This window comes from Triticum urartu, chromosome 3A (genome assembly GCF_056163025.1).
Source record: "Triticum urartu cultivar PI428250 chromosome 3A, HENAU_Tu73, whole genome shotgun sequence".
Classification (NCBI taxonomy): Eukaryota; Viridiplantae; Streptophyta; class Magnoliopsida; order Poales; family Poaceae; genus Triticum; species Triticum urartu.
Window position 1 is genome coordinate 485,366,673 of NC_141875.1, and position 8,410 is coordinate 485,375,082.

The window sequence follows — 8,410 nt, forward strand, 5'->3', positions numbered from 1 at the left end:
AACACCCATGGAGTCTTGGTGCTTATCATGTTTTGCTCGTGGAAGAGGCTTAGCCAACGGGTCTGCAACATTCAGATCTGTATGTGTTTTGCAAATCTCTTTGTCTCCCTCCTTGACTTGATCACAAATGGAATTGAAGCGTCTCTTGATGTGTTTGGTTCTCTTGTGAAATCTGGATTCCTTCGCCAAGGCTATTGCTCCAGTATTGTCACAAACGATTTTCATTGGACCCGATGCACTAGGTATTACACCTAGATCAGATATGAACTCTTTCATCCAGACTCCTTCATTTGCTGCTTCTGAAGCAGCTATGTACTCCGCTTCACACGTAGATCCCGCCACGACGCTCTACTTGGAACTGCACCAACTTACAGCTCCACCATTCAATATAAATACGTATCCGGTTTGTGACTTAGAGTCATCCGGTTCAGTGTCAAAGCTTGCATCGACATAACCATTTACGACAAGCTCTTTGTCACCTCCATAAACGAGAAACATATCCTTAGTCCTTTTCAGGTATTTTAGGATGTTCTTGACCGCTGTCTAGTGATCCACTCCTGGACAACTTTTGTACCTACCTACTAAACTTATAGCAAGGCACACATCACGTCTGGTACACAACATTGTATACATGATAGAACCTATGGCTAAAGCATAGGGAATGACTTGCATTTTCTCTCTATCTTCTGCAGTGGTTGGGCATTGAGTCTGACTCAACTTCACACCTTGTAATACAAGCAAGAACCCTTTCTTTGACTGGTCCATTTTGAACTTCTTCAAAACTTTATCAAGGTATATGCTTTGTGAAAGTCCAGTTAAGCGTCTTGATCTATCTCTATAGATCTTAATGCCCAATATATAAGCAGCTTCGCTGAGGTCTTTCATTGAAAAATTATTATTCAAGTATCCTTTTATGCTATCCAAAAATTATGTATTATTTCCAATCAACAATTTGTCATCCACATATAATATTAGAAATGCTATAAATCTCCCACTCACTTTCTTGTAAATACAGGCTTCTCCAAAAGTCTGTATAAAACCATATGCTTTGATCACACTATCAAAGCGTATATTCCAACTCTGAGAGGCTTGCACCAGCCCATAAATGGATCGCTGGAGCTTGCACACTTTGTTAGCTCCTTTAGGATCGATAGAACCTTCTGGTTGCATCATATACAACTCTTCTTTAAGATATCCATTAAGGAATACAATTTTGACATCCATTTGCCAAATTCCATAATCATAAAATGCGGCAATTGCTAACATGATTCGGACAGACTTAAGCATCGCTACGGGTGAGAAGGTCTCATCGTAGTCAACTCCTTGAACTTGTCGAAAACCTTTCGCAACAAGTCAACCTTTGTAGATAGTAATTTTACCGTCAGCGTCAATCTTCTTCTTAAAGATCCATTTATTCTCTATGGCTTGCCGATCATCGGGCAAGTCAACCAAAGTCCACACTTTGTTCTCATACATGGATCCCATCTCAGATTTCATGGCGTATAGCCATTTCGCGGAATCTGGGCTCATGATCGCTTCCTCATAGTTTGTAGGTTCGTCATGGTCAAGTAACATGACCTCCAGAACAGGATTACCGTACCACTCTGGTGCGGATCGTACTCTGGTTGGCCTACGAGGTTTGGTAGTAACTTGATCTGAAGTTTCATGATCATCATCATTAGCTTCCTCACTAATTGGTGTAGGAATCACTGGAAGTGATTTTTGTGACGAAGCACTTTCCAATTTGGGAGAAGGTACAATTACCTCATCAAGTTCTACTTTCCTCCCACTCACTTCTTTCGAGAGAAACTTCTTCTCTAGAAAGGATCCATTCTTAGCAACGAATATCTTGCCTTCGGATCTGTGATAGAAGGTGTGTCCCCTTTGGGTATCCTATGAAGACACATTTCTCCGATTTGGGTTCAAGCTTATCAGGTTGAAGCTTTTTCACATAAGCATCGCAGCCCCAAATTTTAAGAAACGATAGCTTAGGTTTCTTGCCAAACCACAGTTCATACAATGTCGTCTCAATGGATTTAGATGGTGACCTATTCCACATAAGTGTGTGTAAAGGTATGTATCGGCTGAATTTTTGGTGCAACCAACTAGTTCAAAGCTTGCACTTCTTGTATCGATTTTCTAAGAAAGAACCACCTACGCTTGTGTTGAGATCAAGAGGATTTCACTCTAACCTTCGATCATTGATATCTACCCTCACCAAGTTGCTTTCCATTCCAATCCCTCTTCTACTACATAGTCAAATCTATGAGAGAATGTTTGACTATTGAGGAGACTATCTTTTGAAGCACAAGAGCAAGTAGTTCATCATCATCGACATCTATTATCTTTTGGAGCATGGTGTCTCCTAGATTGGTTAGGTGTCACTTAGCAGCCTCCTATGCTTGTGGAGATCTACCCCGAGTGTGGCTAGTCCTTCGTGGGCATAAGCCATGATGGCATACACAACATTGCTTCCTCAGGGACCCTTCATGGGTGGAGCCCTCCATGGACTCACGCAGTCATTATCCCTTGAGGGATTAAAATGTCCATCAACATGGATGTACGATAGCACCACTTATCGGAACCATGTGAAAGATCTTCATGTCACCCTTCGTTTGCAAAGTCTCCTAACTCTACTCTTTACTTTCTTGCCCTTGCATGTCATTTACTTTCCGCTGCCCATGCTCTAGATACACATATGTAGGTTGTATTGCTTGCTATCTAACTTGTGCTAAAATCTACCTAAGTTTCAAGAGAACTAAAAGTTGCACCTTTTGCCTTGTTAGTGTCTATTCATCCCCGCCCTGTCTAGACCTATCCTTCCGATCTCACAATTGGTACATACATCCTCCATTCCTTTATGCAATGTTGAGGATATCGCTTACCATTAGCGTCTTGGTCAGTTGGGGATTAGTGATTAATCGGAAATCAGTCTATTAATCGATTTTATCGGTCAACTATTAATCGGCCATTGTTTCACAAATCTCAGGTTCCTATATTCAACACCAAAACAATATTGGACATAAGTGTTACCTTGATTCCTAACCTTTGAATCATCGTATAATGAAAAAAAAAATAGGAAAACAACAAATATAGCATAACAAGGTCCACAAAATGCGAATAAACATAGTTTTTGCAAACATAGTGCTATGAATAGGCCCGATTTATCGGTACATTAATTCCCAATAAATCACTTGTCATAGTGATAAATCGGCTCAAACGATAAACGGTGAAGATAAGGCATAATCTTATCGGTCAACTCAAGAGTAGCATTAAATCTTTGAATCGGAAGATTTTTTTGAACAGTGCCTTTATGTAAGTTGTATTTTTTTGGCATGATGACCAAGGCATTATAGATAATTTAGGATGAAATTATCCCTGGAAAATTTGTTGACTAACGACAACTAGATCAATTAGGCCAGGAAAGTAAGAGATACAGGAAATAGGGAGAGAGATAATTTCCTTTTTCTCTAGAAGAAGAGATACACGCAATCAGGAGAGATATACTTTCTGTTTTTTCTAGAGGGGTAAAAATGGGATTATAAGGAATTAGGAGGATGCACCTTACATTGTGGAATTTTATCAAAAAACAAATACACCTTATATAAAGGAACGGAGGGAGTAGCTCTTTAGGCCTTGGTAAAGGATTGAGCTCGTGCTCCCCTCAAGTCAGAAATTCACGTGGTCTACCAAGATTAAATGCACAACCTACCACTTGCCAAACCAATTTGGACAAGTTGCAACAAAGGGATGTGACAGTGCTTTTCAAATAGGTTCAGTCGCCTCGTGGGTGCACGCCCTACGTTCTACAAGGAAGGGTCATCGAGAGTAGTGATCGATGCATGAAATACTAAGCGTGTTACCACTTATGAACTTCTATGACTTGTGACTAGGCTGGGCCTTATTAGATCCCCCAGACTCTAATTCTTGGCCTTCGGTCGAGCTCGAGCTCTAGGGAAGGTGAAGAGTGACCCTCCTATGAAATTTCTTTAAGTAGAGAGTGAGTGATTTACGTGCCGACGAGCGGGAGATCCTATATAGCGTAGGGGGTGGAATGGTAGAACTAGGTATTCTTTTGTCCTTGGGTCTATGAGCCCCTAGTTGGGCTAGGAGGGGGTTGTGGCCCATTAAGGGATTCCCTCCACCATATGAAGAATTTCTTGCTTAGACTAAGGCTACTTTGCTCCTTTGCTTTCACTTTTGACTTAGTATTTTATGCGCTTCTCTTTGTTTGACGTTGAATATGAATACTTTCTTGGAATTTTATCGACTAGGGTGGCTTATTGGGACCCATAGGGGATTGCTTGAGCTTTTATTGACCTACTTGGCTTGTGTTGACTATCATTGACTTGCATTGACCTTCCATGTGGACTGCCATGTAGGATTTGGATGGGGCCCAATATAATTTAGGCTATTCCCTCAATATGGTGAGCAACAATTTAAGCGAAGTCTTGGTGCATGGTAGATGATTTTTATGATGGACGACCAACATGGTTTAGCAAATGTCGAGATAGAGGAAATGCTCGCATGGGAGTAGAATGAGGCAGACGCTTTGGTTTTGGAGAGGTTAATTACACACATTACTCGCACTCCCCGGCATATCATGAGGATTTTTCTGAACATTTTGCATTGATTAGCATCAAAAGAATGTACTATGAGTAGCTGTGAAAATGTGAAGCAAGAATTTTTTTGAAATGAAAATCTGAAGCTAGTATTTTTTTTGAAATGAAAATTTGAAGCTAGTATTTTTTGAAATGATAATATATTTGGATAGCATATCAAGTTACTTTTCTATAAAAAAGAACTTAAATCTGTTCATGCTTAAAGTGATCCTGAAACTATTTACTCATATGCTAGTAACTTGCTCATTAGTCTTTAGATGTTGCTGTTGTGATGATGATGTTGTTGCTGCTTTCAATGCTCATGTGTGATTGCTCAAGTGGTGCAGGTAGATCACTGACGAGCTGCCCGACGACGCCCGGAAGATTACCAACGACACCCGCATCCTCGACAGCCATCTAGTGAGCAAAGATGGTCTATTTGCACATGTGATATGTGGACTAGTGTTGTGTAGTACTAGTGCTATCACACATTGATATTTGGAAATTTCATATGATGGATATGTCTACTACATGTGTATGTGCTTACCCAAGTGCTATCTTGGCTTTTATTGTTTGTAGGGAAACTCCGCGTGGCCTATGTTTCGTTGAGATGTTGATTCATTTCCATTCCATCAAATTTCAGGAGCTCGATATGTCATGTTTTTAGCAAAGGTCATGCTGAATTTTTTCATGAATTTTGGCATGACTTGTGCTAAAAGTAGGACATATCAAGTGCCCGTGATTTGCCGGAAGGGGAACTAAAGAACATTCTGACAAAATATAGACCATTTTTATGTCATTAATCGATATATGTAACGTTAATTGACTGATGCTTAGGGTTCACTTTCAGTCTGTTGGGGCTCCTTGTGTGACTTTCAGTCTATTCTTGAACGAATGATGCCGACTGTTGTCGTGGGGGGTTGTTTCCCTCTTCTTCTTGTGATATAACTTGGTAATGCACGAGAGAAGGGGGGAAGCGGCCATCACCGATGATCAAAATATCAGAGAGTGAGTTTCTGATGCCCCGACTTAATCATGCACTAATAATACACGCAAATGTGCACGATCAAGACCAGAGACTCGCAGGAAGATATCACAACACAACTCTAGACACAAATAAAAGTCATACAAGCTTTATATTACAAGCCAGGGGCCTCAAGGGCTAGAATACATAAGCTCGAATACTAACGAGTCAGCGGAAGCAACAATATCTGAGTATAGACATAAGGTAAACAAGTTTGCGTTAAGAAGGCCAGCACAAACATCAACATGGATCTAAAAGGCAAGGCCTCCTACCTGGAAGCCTCCTAACTACTCCTGGTCGGCGGCGGCCTCCACGTAGTAGTAGGCACCCTCGGGGTAGTAGTAGTAGTCGGTAGTGGCATCTGGCTCCTAACATCCTGTAACGCCCAATATGCAACTATACTCCATATGTGTCGAGGCACGACTTGGGGCATAAGCGCATATTGGTATGGTCACAAGAGTGGTTGTATCTTTGCACATCTCATCTATTGAATAGATATAATATGAGCTTTGGCTTACAATCGCCACAACGTCACACAATAACATCAAGTTATACAATCATTCAGGGTGAACACAAAGTCCGACTACGGACGAAATCAAACGAATAAAAGACAACCACCCAAGCTAAGTCCCGATCGACCCTACTAGGCACCACTACCGATCTTCCGGAAAGGAAACATAGTAACGGCCAAGGTCTTCATCGAACTCCCACTTGAGCTCAGTGGCATCACCTGCATCAGACTCATTGGCACCTGCAACTGTGTATGTAGTATACTGTGAGCCACGGGGACTCAGCAATTCTATTACCCATGATGTCAAGACTATCAAAGCTTAAAGGTAAGGTATGGGTATAAGGTGGAGTTGCAGCAAGCACTAAGCATTGTATGGTGGCTAGCTTACGGATACAAGAATAAGATGAGAAACTACGCAACGATCGTACTCTAGTAGTGATCAAGAAGTGAGCCTGAACTACTTACGTTCAATCATAACCCCACCATGTTCTCTTCCCGAACCTCGTCGAAAAGAGACCATCACAGTTAAACACGCGGTTGGTGTATTTTAATTGAGTCTGGTTTCAAGTTAACTACAACCGGATATTAAAAACTCCCATCTGCCACATAACCGCGGGCACGACTCTCGAAAGTTTAAACCTTGCAGGGGTGTCCCAACTTAGCCCATGACAAGCTCATGATCCACGGAGACAATCCTCCATCTCATGACTCTCCGACCAGACTCGGAATCCCGGTGCATGATACGTCTCCGTTGTATCTACTTTTCCAAACACTTTTGCCCTTGTTTTCGACTCTAACTTGCATGATTTGAATGGAACTAACCCGGACTGACGCTGTTTTCAGCAGAATTGCCATGGTGTTATTTTTGTGCAGAAATAAAAGTTCTCGGAATGACCTGAAAATCAACGAAGAATTATTTTGGAATATATAAAAAATACTGGAAGGAAGATCCACGTCATGGGGGCCTCCACCTGTCCACGAGGGTGGGGGCGCGCCCTACCCCCTGGGCATGCCCCCTGCCTCGTGGGCCCCCTGACGCTCCACCGACCTCGACCCTGACTCCATATATTCACTTTTGGGGAGGAAAAAACCAGGGAGAAGGATTCATCGCGTTTTACGATACGGAGCCGCCGCCAAGCCCTAAACTCTCTCGGGAGGGCTGATCTGGAGTCCGTTTGGGGCTCCGGAGAGGGAAATCCGTCGCCATCATCATCATCATCAACCTTCCTCCATCACCAATTTCATGATGCTCACCGCTGTGCGTGAGTAATTCCATCGTAGGCTTGCTGGGCGGTGATGGGTTGGATGAGATTTATCATGTAATCGAGTTAGTTTTGTTAGGGTTTGATCCCTAGTATCCACTATGTTCTGAGATTGATGTTGCTATGACTTTGCTATGCTTAATGCTTGTCACTAGGGCCCGAGTGCCATGATTTCAGATCTGAACCTATTATGTTTTCATCAATATATGGGAGTTCTTGATCCTATCTTTCAAGTCTATAGTCACCCACTATGTGTTTCGATCCGGCAACCCCGAAGTGACAATAGTCGGGACCACTCCCGGTGATGACCGTACTTTGAGGAGTTCATGTATTCACTATGTGTTAATGCTTTGGTCCGGTACTCTATTAAAAGGAGGCCTTAATATCCCTTAGTTTCCAATAGGACCCCGCTGCCACGGGAGGGTAGGACAAAAGATGTCATGCAAGTTCTTTCCATAAGCACGTATGACTATATTCGGAATACATGCCTACATTACATTGATGAACTAGAGCTAGTTCTGTGTCACCCTAGGTTATGACTGTTACATGATCGATCGCATCCGGCATAATTCTCCATCACAGATCCATTACCTACGAGCTTTCCATATATTGTTCTTCGCTTATTTACTTTTCCGCTGCTACTGTTACAATCACTATAAAACACCAAAAATATTACTTTTGCTACCATTAACTTTTGCCACCGTTACCACTACTATCATATTACTTTGCTACTAAACACTTTGCTACAGATATTAAGTTTCCAGGTGTGGTTGAATTGACAACTCAGCTGCTAATACTTGAGAATATTATTTGGCTCCCCTTGTGTCGAATCAATAAATTTGGGTTGAATACTCTACCCTCGAAAACTGTTGCGATCCCCTATACTTGTGGGTTATCAAGACTATTTTCTGGCGCCGTTGCCGGGGAGCATAGCTCTATTCTTTGAGTCACTTGGGATTTATATCTTCTTATCATTATGAAGAACTTGGAAGATCCAAGAACCAAGATTTAT